The sequence below is a fragment of the Seriola lalandi genome, unplaced genomic scaffold (assembly GCF_002814215.2).
Source record: "Seriola lalandi dorsalis isolate HSWRI2012SDOR001 ecotype SW California unplaced genomic scaffold, Sedor1 jcf7180002054913, whole genome shotgun sequence".
In the NCBI taxonomy this organism is placed as follows: Eukaryota; Metazoa; Chordata; class Actinopteri; order Carangiformes; family Carangidae; genus Seriola; species Seriola lalandi.
Genome location: NW_019525465.1, coordinates 353886 through 354544, shown reverse-complemented (window position 1 = coordinate 354544; position 659 = coordinate 353886).

Genomic DNA, 659 nt, shown 5'->3' with positions numbered 1-659 from the left:
TGTTTAAATAAAAGTTTTAAATTATATAAACATGAAAATCTCATAGCAGTTTACTTATGTAAACAGGTAACAGTGTAAAGCAGCTGTGGACAACAGAGTCAGAATCAGTCGTATATAATTCATAAATCAATTCACATTATCTCTTCAACTACATTAAACTTTATATTTCTTTGCATTTGCTCAAAGAATTTTATTTGCTCTCCCTTTTTTGAGTTTCGCACTAAAATGTAAAGAGCAATCAGAGTCAGGAAACGGTTGAAACACTGCTCGCATTGGTCGTTATCATCAGTACCTCGAGGCCTCGCTATCTCTCGCTTGCTCTCTCACCCGAAATCACCTGCTCGCTGTTGCATCAAAATAACAATCTGCAAACCGAGTGTTTCACAAAAAGCTTCAACGCCATTCTCAGGCCCTGATCTCACTTACCCTTAGGTTGCCTTTGAATTCTGCTGTCAGTCAGGCAAAGAGCAGGTACGCAGCAGTTTGACCCGTCCTTATATGTGCGTCGTTCTGTTTTTATCCTAAACTAAACTTCTGACTCACTGAGGTAACCTTATCTGAACGCCACAGCCTGCTGAGCTGTCCAACCACAGACTGTCCAACTACCATCACTGCTTATCTATTCCCACCACTGACACTAATAGCCGCTAATTAGTGAC